The sequence below is a fragment of the Schistocerca serialis genome, unplaced genomic scaffold (genome assembly GCF_023864345.2).
Source record: "Schistocerca serialis cubense isolate TAMUIC-IGC-003099 unplaced genomic scaffold, iqSchSeri2.2 HiC_scaffold_469, whole genome shotgun sequence".
Taxonomy (NCBI): domain Eukaryota; kingdom Metazoa; phylum Arthropoda; class Insecta; order Orthoptera; family Acrididae; genus Schistocerca; species Schistocerca serialis.
The window spans coordinates 12,501-22,799 of NW_026048049.1; the positions used below are offsets into that span (position 1 = coordinate 12,501).

Here is a 10,299-nt window from a genome sequence, read left to right on the forward strand (position 1 = left end):
ACATGACTGTCCACAGTAAACATTCGACACCTCCATCTACAGGGATCCGACGGAACTACGCCAACCATGCTGGCAAAACAGTATCGCCATCTATGCGAATCTGACAACACTAGGTCCGCCATGTCGAGCGCACCACAAAACATACCGCCATCTGTAGGTCTCCCTCAGCATGAGCTCCTGCAACGACGATACCGCCATCTATGGGACGCCAAGCCGACTAAGACATCGATGGGCCCACAGTGCCCATCTTTCGACGCCACCCACAAAGCATGCAGCCTGTGTCGACCACAGCACCCAAACGCCAGTGCCTCTGCCGCACGAAGTCGTGGACCGGCAATCACACCACCCGCACCCGCTCGTGCCCCACCCCAACCGCCAAACTCGCAACGCCAGCGGATGAACGGCGGAAGTTTCCCGCAGTCGTAATGTGCAATCCACACCTATAACTTGCGTTTCATGAAGAGTTATGTCCAATATGCGACATTCCCGCTGTCCCTATACATGAGCTGCGAGCTGTACCACGTACAAGCTACAGACGCGATCGCATTGCTCACTGTACGGATTCCCATGCCGAGCGATCAGCTAGGAAGCGCCCCATCCACGTCGGTACCCTTGGGCGTTGCACTCGCAGTCGCAAAAAACGTTGGGCAAATATATTTCTCCGATGCTGAGCGATCAGCTAGGAAGCGCCCCATCCATGTCGGTACTCGTACGCGTCGCACTCGCAGTCGCAAAAAACGCTGGGCAAATATATTTCTCGGAAGAGTAATGACAGTCCGAGCCTCCTGCGTGGGAAGAGTCTTTCTAGGCCCTGACCCACGGGAAGCGTGTAGCTTCCCCCATCCCGGACATTTCACGTCGTCACACTACCGGTATTGACTAATAGACTGATTGCTGATAATCATTAGCCACACACTGGGGGAAACGGCCGACAGGGGCGGCAACATAGTGGAGCCGCAGTGTCACTAATGTACAGAGATAGAACAGTTTCGACTGGAACCAGAGTAACCGTATACACGGCACTGATTAGTAATAGATGCAGAGCCATCAGAATACAGATAATATATACAACCGTCCCTATACATGCTGAAAGACTCTGCACACAATGAGAACCACACGTCAGCCAGACACTATCACACACTACTCTCTGCCTCTAACAGGCACACACACAATATCTAACCACCAGCATGGAAGAACATCCGGTGCATCCTCTCCGCCACATTACACAATCCACACTATCATAACCAGACCGGGAGGTCCACCCAGAAAACAGAATATCCCACCCTTCCGACATCCGCCATTGCTCAGCTAAGCCACGAACACCCACACATGTCCTACACAGGGGTGCACCCAACATCACAATACTGCCTCCTGTCACAGTACACAAACAATGGCAGGAATGAAAGACACAGATCTGCCACAACCTTGGAATCGGAGCGCCGCCTGTCATGAGCCACAAGTGCATCCTGACGTGACAAATCGGATGATCCCGCAGGCATGCACTTACGATAATCACTATCAACGAACCTGCCGCCCCCTCCCCCCCCAAAATACACCTTTCCCTACAACGTGTACCTTAACCTAAGCTATATTGTACCTTAACCTAAGCGATATTGTACCTTAACCTAAGGTATATCGTACCTTAACCTAACCTACATTGCGCCTTCACCTAACCTACGTTGTACCTTAACCTAACCTACGTTGTACCTTAACCTAACCTACGTTGTACCTTAACCTAACCTACGTTGTACCTTAACCTAACCTACGTTGTACCTTAACCTAACCTACGTTGTACCTTAACCTAACCTACGTTGTACCTTAACCTAACCTACGTTGTACCTTAACCTAACCTACGTTGTGCCTTAACCTAACCTACGTTGTGCCTTAACCTAACCTACGTTGTGCCTTAACCTAACCTACGTTGTGCCTTAACCTAACCTATGTTGTGCCTTAACCTAACCTATGTTGTGCCTTAACCTAACCTATGTTGTGCCTTAACCTAACCTATGTTGTGCCTTAACCTAACCTATGTTGTGCCTTAACCTAACCTATGTTGTGCCTTAACCTAACCTATGTTGTGCCTTAACCTAACCTATGTTGTGCCTTAACCTAACCTATGTTGTGCCTTAACCTAACCTATGTTGTGCCTTAACCTAACCTATGTTGTGCCTTAACCTAACCTACGTTGTGCCTTAACCTAACCTACGTTGTGCCTTAACCTAACCTACGTTGTGCCTTAACCTAACCTACGTTGTGCCTTAACCTAACCTACGTTGTGCCTTAACCTAACCTACGTTGTGCCTTAACCTAACCTACGTTGTGCCTTAACCTAACCTACGTTGTGCCTTAACCTAACCTACGTTGTGCCTTAACCTAACCTACGTTGTGCCTTAACCTAACCTACGTTGTGCCTTAACCTAACCTACGTTGTGCCTTAACCTAACCTACGTTGTGCCTTAACCTAACCTACGTTGTGCCTTAACCTAACCTACGTTGTGCCTTAACCTAACCTACGTTGTGCCTTAACCTAACCTACGTTGTGCCTTAACCTAACCTACGTTGTGCCTTAACCTAACCTACGTTGTGCCTTAACCTAACCTACGTTGTGCCTTAACCTAACCTACGTTGTGCCTTAACCTAACCTACGTTGTGCCTTAACCTAACCTACGTTGTGCCTTAACCTAACCTACGTTGTGCCTTAACCTAACCTACGTTGTGCCTTAACCTAACCTACGTTGTGCCTTAACCTAACCTACGTTGTGCCTTAACCTAACCTACGTTGTGCCTTAACCTAACCTACGTTGTGCCTTAACCTAACCTACGTTGTGCCTTAACCTAACCTACGTTGTGCCTTAACCTAACCTACGTTGTGCCTTAACCTAACCTACGTTGTGCCTTAACCTAACCTATGTTGTGCCTTAACCTAACCTATGTTGTGCCTTAACCTAACCTATGTTGTGCCTTAACCTAACCTATGTTGTGCCTTAACCTAACCTATGTTGTGCCTTAACCTAACCTATGTTGTGCCTTAACCTAACCTATGTTGTGCCTTAACCTAACCTACGTTGTGCCTTAACCTAACCTACGTTGTGCCTTAACCTAACCTACGTTGTGCCTTAACCTAACCTACGTTGTGCCTTAACCTAACCTACGTTGTGCCTTAACCTAACCTACGTTGTGCCTTAACCTAACCTACGTTGTGCCTTAACCTAACCTACGTTGTGCCTTAACCTAACCTACGTTGTGCCTTAACCTAACCTACGTTGTGCCTTAACCTAACCTACGTTGTGCCTTAACCTAACCTACGTTGTGCCTTAACCTAACCTACGTTGTGCCTTAACCTAACCTACGTTGTGCCTTAACCTAACCTACGTTGTGCCTTAACCTAACCTACGTTGTGCCTTAACCTAACCTACGTTGTGCCTTAACCTAACCTACGTTGTGCCTTAACCTAACCTACGTTGTGCCTTAACCTAACCTACGTTGTGCCTTAACCTAACCTACGTTGTGCCTTAACCTAACCTACGTTGTGCCTTAACCTAACCTACGTTGTGCCTTAACCTAACCTACGTTGTGCCTTAACCTAACCTACGTTGTGCCTTAACCTAACCTACGTTGTGCCTTAACCTAACCTACGTTGTGCCTTAACCTAACCTACGTTGTGCCTTAACCTAACCTACGTTGTGCCTTAACCTAACCTACGTTGTGCCTTAACCTAACCTACGTTGTGCCTTAACCTAACCTACGTTGTGCCTTAACCTAACCTACGTTGTGCCTTAACCTAACCTACGTTGTGCCTTAACCTAACCTACGTTGTGCCTTAACCTAACCTACGTTGTGCCTTAACCTAACCTACGTTGTGCCTTAACCTAACCTACGTTGTGCCTTAACCTAACCTACGTTGTGCCTTAACCTAACCTACGTTGTGCCTTAACCTAACCTACGTTGTGCCTTAACCTAACCTACGTTGTGCCTTAACCTAACCTACGTTGTGCCTTAACCTAACCTACGTTGTGCCTTAACCTAACCTACGTTGTGCCTTAACCTAACCTACGTTGTGCCTTAACCTAACCTACGTTGTGCCTTAACCTAACCTACGTTGTGCCTTAACCTAACCTACGTTGTGCCTTAACCTAACCTACGTTGTGCCTTAACCTAACCTATGTTGTGCCTTAACCTAACCTATGTTGTGCCTTAACCTAACCTATGTTGTGCCTTAACCTAACCTATGTTGTGCCTTAACCTAACCTATGTTGTGCCTTAACCTAACCTATGTTGTGCCTTAACCTAACCTATGTTGTGCCTTAACCTAACCTATGTTGTGCCTTAACCTAACCTACGTTGTGCCTTAACCTAACCCATATTGTACCTTAACCTAACCCATATTGTACCTTAACCTAACCCATATTGTACCTTAACCTAACCCATATTGTACCTTAACCTAACCCATATTGTACCTTAACGTAACCTAATTTGTGCCTTAACGTAACCTAATTTGTGCCTTAACGTAACCTAATTTGTGCCTTAACGTAACCTAATTTGTGCCTTAACGTAACCTAATTTGTGCCTTAACGTAACCTAATTTGTGCCTTAACGTAACCTAATTTGTGCCTTAACGTAACCTAATTTGTGCCTTAACGTAACCTAATTTGTGCCTTAACGTAACCTAATTTGTGCCTTAACGTAACCTAATTTGTGCCTTAACGTAACCTAATTTGTGCCTTAACGTAACCTAATTTGTGCCTTAACGTAACCTAATTTGTGCCTTAACGTAACCTAATTTGTGCCTTAACGTAACCTAATTTGTGCCTTAACGTAACCTAATTTGTGCCTTAACGTAACCTAATTTGTGCCTTAACGTAACCTAATTTGTGCCTTAACGTAACCTAATTTGTGCCTTAACGTAACCTAATTTGTGCCTTAACGTAACCTAATTTGTGCCTTAACGTAACCTAATTTGTGCCTTAACGTAACCTAATTTGTGCCTTAACGTAACCTAATTTGTGCCTTAACGTAACCTAATTTGTGCCTTAACGTAACCTAATTTGTGCCTTAACGTAACCTAATTTGTGCCTTAACGTAACCTAATTTGTGCCTTAACGTAACCCATGTTGTGCCTTAACGTAACCCATGTTGTGCCTTAACGTAACCCAATTTGTGCCTTAACCTAACCTATATTGTGCCTCAACCTAACCTATATTGCGCCTTAACCTGACGCACGTTGTCGCTGAACCTGCTCTGTAATTGTTATGCAACTCGTTAAATTAGTGTAGTGTTGCCTAACCGCAACCCTCGCAATATAGTTCGCTATTCGCACTGCCCGGTCCCCTGTGTATCGCGTCATGTTAAACACCTTGCAGGTGTTGCTGACTTTCCACATGCTCCTGCTATACACTGTAATGTGGATAGCAGCAGGACGTACATGCCCCCCCCCCTTCCCCCCTGCCTTCGCAAGCTGGTCGTTGAGAAGTTTGCATGTTCAATGCCCTTCGCATGCCGACGTACTCAGCCTACGTTGTGGTACGGCCTGTCACCTGTCCGCCGATGTACGCAAAACCCACAAACTGTACTGCACATTGGTCCGTATGTACTGAATGATACATCGTGGCACATGTGTGACCGTACGACGACTGCGCCTAGCAACGGCAGACCATACAGTCCAAATATTGTGCACGCAGCTACGTGTCGTCTCCCTATAAGAGCTGGATTGCAGTGTGGTACGCCATTCAGACGTGTGGGAGGAACGGACGCCCTGGATGGCGATCAGCATGAGCAGTCTGTTGATGTAGTGGAGCGTGTATTCGGACGTAGTCGTCTCTTCTCACACACCGTGATAGCATGTTGCACCGCGTTCCACATCTGCGACATCCTGCAGAGGCCGGCTGACAGTCGTTCGCGCAATGGACACCGCATACGTACGGGGGCTACCTTCCACGTGTTCTCGAGGCGTGCACATGTTGTTGCGTCTATGTGGGCAGACGTAGTGTGTTGTGACACCTGACACAGGCATGCAATACTCGTTGCAAATGGCGATGGACGTCTACGTTTGCTGGTGACGTTACGCAAATGAACAACAGGTAACCCGTTGTGGTGCGGTTGTTCTCGCTAGAGGTGAATCAGTGTTGGCGACGATCGGTCGAGCTATTAACCGGTTGTTTCAGGGATACCCACCATGCCCACGAACGTGAAAGGGGACCCACCATGCCCACGAACGCGAAAGGGGATCTGGGTGTGAGGCGATACGCGGCGGTGGCTGGGTGGGACCGTCCCCGGCCGGTGAGGGGGGGCCGCCCGGCGTGCTGGCAGCGCGGTGCGTGGGCGCACGCGCTACAGCCGGCTGGTGGGGGCGGCCAGTGGCAGGCGCGCCGGCCGACGGACGCGGCAGGCGGCGCAGCTGCGCGCCGGCGCCCCCTGCTCGCGGCGCCTTGCGGCCAAAGTAGGTCCTCGCGGGCCCGGTGCGAAGCGCGGTGGCCATCTGCAGTGTGCTGGTCCGATTGAGGACTGTGTGCGCTGAGGATGCGCCGCCGCCCGGCGCTCGGCGCCGCGACGCCGTCTGCTGCTCGGTCGCCCCAGCGGTTCTCGCAGGTGGTTTGTATCGCAGCTGTGCGGACGTGTTGGCGCGTGCGCTGTGCTGGGAGAGTTCGCTTCGGCACCCAAGTGGGGCTTTTGTCCTTCTGTGGCGCTGGCGTTGGAGCTGCCGGTCACCGTAGGTGGCGCGTGTTGTCTCCCGCCGGCAATGCCACGACAGCACGCTCCCGGGCCTCTGTCGGCAGCGGCAAGCTCAGTTGGGAGCACGGGTGGTCGCACCTAAAGCGTCTACTCGCCTAACTCCGGGCGATTGCGCCTCTCTCGAACCCGACCAAGTACTTAGGACGGCGCTGCGCGCCGCCGGGACCTGAGAGGGTTTCGAGGTGTGTTGTGCAGGGGAGCTCAGCCTCCTCCTGTTTGCAGAATAATTGAGCGGACGCTTGCGTGTTCGCGCGGGCCCCCGGGACACACTCCCGGGCGGCCGGCTGCTCAGCTCTAGTTGACGCAGCTCCCTGGTTGATCCTGCCAGTAGTCATATGCTTGTCTCAAAGATTAAGCCATGCATGTCTCAGTACAAGCCGCATTAAGGTGAAACCGCGAATGGCTCATTAAATCAGTTATGGTTCCTTAGATCGTACCCACGTTACTTGGATAACTGTGGTAATTCTAGAGCTAATACATGCAAACAGAGTCCCGACCAGAGATGGAAGGGACGCTTTTATTAGATCAAAACCAATCGGTCGGCTCGTCCGGTCCGTTTGCCTTGGTGACTCTGAATAACTTTGGGCTGATCGCACGGTCCTCGTACCGGCGACGCATCTTTCAAATGTCTGCCTTATCAACTGTCGATGGTAGGTTCTGCGCCTACCATGGTTGTAACGGGTAACGGGGAATCAGGGTTCGATTCCGGAGAGGGAGCCTGAGAAACGGCTACCACATCCAAGGAAGGCAGCAGGCGCGCAAATTACCCACTCCCGGCACGGGGAGGTAGTGACGAAAAATAACGATACGGGACTCATCCGAGGCCCCGTAATCGGAATGAGTACACTTTAAATCCTTTAACGAGTATCTATTGGAGGGCAAGTCTGGTGCCAGCAGCCGCGGTAATTCCAGCTCCAATAGCGTATATTAAAGTTGTTGCGGTTAAAAAGCTCGTAGTTGGATTTGTGTCCCACGCTGTTGGTTCACCGCCCGTCGGTGTTTAACTGGCATGTATCGTGGGACGTCCTGCCGGTGGGGCGAGCCGAAGGCGTGCGACCGCCTCGTGCGTGCTCGTGCGTCCCGAGGCGGACCCCGTTGAAATCCTACCAGGGTGCTCTTTATTGAGTGTCTCGGTGGGCCGGCACGTTTACTTTGAACAAATTAGAGTGCTTAAAGCAGGCAAGCCCGCCTGAATACTGTGTGCATGGAATAATGGAATAGGACCTCGGTTCTATTTTGTTGGTTTTCGGAACCCGAGGTAATGATTAATAGGGACAGGCGGGGGCATTCGTATTGCGACGTTAGAGGTGAAATTCTTGGATCGTCGCAAGACGAACAGAAGCGAAAGCATTTGCCAAGTATGTTTTCATTAATCAAGAACGAAAGTTAGAGGTTCGAAGGCGATCAGATACCGCCCTAGTTCTAACCATAAACGATGCCAGCCAGCGATCCGCCGCAGTTCCTCCGATGACTCGGCGGGCAGCCTCCGGGAAACCAAAGCTTTTGGGTTCCGGGGGAAGTATGGTTGCAAAGCTGAAACTTAAAGGAATTGACGGAAGGGCACCACCAGGAGTGGAGCCTGCGGCTTAATTTGACTCAACACGGGAAACCTCACCAGGCCCGGACACCGGAAGGATTGACAGATTGATAGCTCTTTCTTGATTCGGTGGGTGGTGGTGCATGGCCGTTCTTAGTTGGTGGAGCGATTTGTCTGGTTAATTCCGATAACGAACGAGACTCTAGCCTGCTAACTAGTCGCGTGACATCCTTCGTGCTGTCAGCGATTACTTTTCTTCTTAGAGGGACAGGCGGCTTCTAGCCGCACGAGATTGAGCAATAACAGGTCTGTGATGCCCTTAGATGTTCTGGGCCGCACGCGCGCTACACTGAAGGAATCAGCGTGTCTTCCTAGGCCGAAAGGTCGGGGTAACCCGCTGAACCTCCTTCGTGCTAGGGATTGGGGCTTGCAATTGTTCCCCATGAACGAGGAATTCCCAGTAAGCGCGAGTCATAAGCTCGCGTTGATTACGTCCCTGCCCTTTGTACACACCGCCCGTCGCTACTACCGATTGAATGATTTAGTGAGGTCTTCGGACTGGTACGCGGCATTGACTCTGTCGTTGCCGATGCTACCGGAAAGATGACCAAACTTGATCATTTAGAGGAAGTAAAAGTCGTAACAAGGTTTCCGTAGGTGAACCTGCGGAAGGATCATTACCGACTAGACTGCATGTCTTTCGATGTGCGTGTCGTGTCGCGCAACACGCAGCTACCTGTACGGCTCGCAGTAGCCGTGCGCCGCGTGCGGAACCACGCGTTCGTCTCAAAACTAACGGCAATGTTGTGTGGTACGAGCGCTGAAGCGCTGGAGCGGCTGGCCTGCGGCACCTGGCGCCTGGCGCCGGTTTTGAATGACTTTCGCCCGACTGCCTGTCCGCTCCGGTGTGGAGCCGTACGACGCCCATCGGCCGTGAGGCCGTTGGACACTGAACGCTGGAACAGGGCCGCCACACGCCTCAGTCCCGCCTATGCAACTGTCTCGAAAGAGATGGTGGAAACTATGAAAAGATCACCCAGGACGGTGGATCACTCGGCTCGTGGGTCGATGAAGAACGCAGCAAATTGCGCGTCGACATGTGAACTGCAGGACACATGAACATCGACGTTTCGAACGCACATTGCGGTCCATGGATTCCGTTCCCGGGCCACGTCTGGCTGAGGGTCGGCTACGTATACTGAAGCGCGCGGCGTTTGCCCCGCTTCGCAGACCTGGGAGTGTCGTGGCCGCCTGTGGGGCCGGCCGCGTCTCCTTAAACGTGCGATGCGCGCCCGTCGCCTGGCGGTTCGCATACCGGTACTTACTCGGTAGCGTGCACAGCCGGCTGGCGGTGTGGCGTGCGACACCTCGTACAACGACCTCAGAGCAGGCGAGACTACCCGCTGAATTTAAGCATATTACTAAGCGGAGGAAAAGAAACTAACAAGGATTCCCCCAGTAGCGGCGAGCGAACAGGGAAGAGTCCAGCACCGAACCCCGCAGGCTGCCGCCTGTCGTGGCATGTGGTGTTTGGGAGGGTCCACTACCCCGACGCCTCGCGCCGAGCCCAAGTCCAACTTGAATGAGGCCACGGCCCGTAGAGGGTGCCAGGCCCGTAGCGGCCGGTGCGAGCGTCGGCGGGACCTCTCCTTCGAGTCGGGTTGCTTGAGAGTGCAGCTCCAAGTGGGTGGTAAACTCCATCTGAGACTAAATATGACCACGAGACCGATAGCGAACAAGTACCGTGAGGGAAAGTTGAAAAGAACTTTGAAGAGAGAGTTCAAAAGTACGTGAAACCGTTCTGGGTGTAAACGTGAGAAGTCCGAAAGGTCGAACGGGTGAGATTCACGCCCATCCGGCCACTGGCCTCCGCCCTCGGCAGATGGGGCCGGCCGCCCGCGCGGAGCAATTCGCGGCGGGGTCGTGTCCGGTTGCCTTTCCACTCGCCGCGGGGCGGGGCCGTTCCGGTGTGCGGTGGGCCGCACTTCTCCCCTAGTAGGACGTCGCGACCCGCTGGGTGCCGGCCTACGGCC

At 51.6% G+C, this 10,299-nt stretch overlaps 2 non-coding genes across 2 annotated transcripts; both read left to right on the plus strand.

Moving 5' to 3' along the window:
• The first annotated feature begins 7,037 nt into the window (after positions 1-7,037).
• On the plus strand, positions 7,038-8,946 carry LOC126447119 (small subunit ribosomal RNA). Its single transcript, XR_007583584.1, has one exon. It is a non-coding gene; the product is annotated as a small subunit ribosomal RNA (ribosomal RNA).
• Positions 8,947-9,299: 353 nt separating this feature from the next.
• Positions 9,300-9,454, plus strand: LOC126447116 (5.8S ribosomal RNA). The gene has a single exon (XR_007583582.1). It is a non-coding gene; the product is annotated as a 5.8S ribosomal RNA (ribosomal RNA).
• The last annotated feature ends 845 nt before the right edge of the window (positions 9,455-10,299 follow it).